Source organism: Corvus brachyrhynchos, unplaced genomic scaffold, assembly GCF_000691975.1.
Source record: "Corvus brachyrhynchos isolate BGI_N302 unplaced genomic scaffold, ASM69197v1 scaffold193, whole genome shotgun sequence".
Taxonomy (NCBI): domain Eukaryota; kingdom Metazoa; phylum Chordata; class Aves; order Passeriformes; family Corvidae; genus Corvus; species Corvus brachyrhynchos.
The window spans coordinates 297,125-298,058 of record NW_008237087.1 but is presented as its reverse complement, the minus strand read 5'-3'; positions in this window follow the sequence as shown (position 1 = coordinate 298,058).

Below are 934 nucleotides of genomic sequence, written 5' to 3'. Positions count from 1 at the left end.
GTGTCATGGGCCTCTCGGGGCCCTGGGCTCTGCCTGCGGGTCACCCTGGCATCTGCCCGCGGGGAAGGGGGACCCCGGCCAGCCCCCCAGTACGGGCAGTGGGATCCTCCAAAACCTTCGGGGAGTGAGGGCTGGATTAAATCCTGGCTGCTGGAGGAGCCCCAGCAGCCAGCCAGAGAGATCCCAGCTCAGCTGCCCATCCATGGATCCACAGACCTGCCCCCAGCCTGGGCACTGCCCCCTGGGCACCCCCGAGCCCTCCTAGCCATGACAGTCCCGTTGGGTGCTGACAGAGGACTCAGCAGGGATCCAGGGGCTCCTGGGATGACCCTGCAGCTCCTGGGGACTGTCACGTCTCTGGGCTTTTGTCACTCCCACCAGTGATAGGTTTGGGGATCTGAGCCCACCCCTTGGACCACCTGGTCCATCCTCAGCCCGAGGCAGAGCTGGGAAGGGCCAGTGAATGCATACACGGTGTTCCCTCCTCCTCACACAATAAAAAGCGGATTTGTGTGTCCTGAGGACTCAGGAGGTGACAGCCAGTGTCACATCAACCTGAAGATGTTTCTCGGACTCTTTGGAGTGGGATGTGCAGACTGAGGCAGGGCAGGGGCTGGCAGAAACCTCCTGAAAGTGATGCAAGGTGCCACGTTGTGGGGGATCGGCAGAGCCCAGCTGGAGCAGGGAAGCCAGGGAACTTGAAGCCCCGCCAGACCAGAGCTCCGGCATGTCCTGTGCCCACCACGCCATGCACCGACTCCAAGGTCTTGACCACACAGAGCCCCTGGCCCTGGCCAAGCCAGAGGTGCCATGTAAACAGAGTGGGCTGTCTGGGAAAAAGCACCCACCGGAGGTGATGCAACCACGGAGCAAGGGGACAAAGGGCTCAGCTGGCCGGGCCTGCTGGCAGCTCCCAGAATAGCCCAGGAATGTC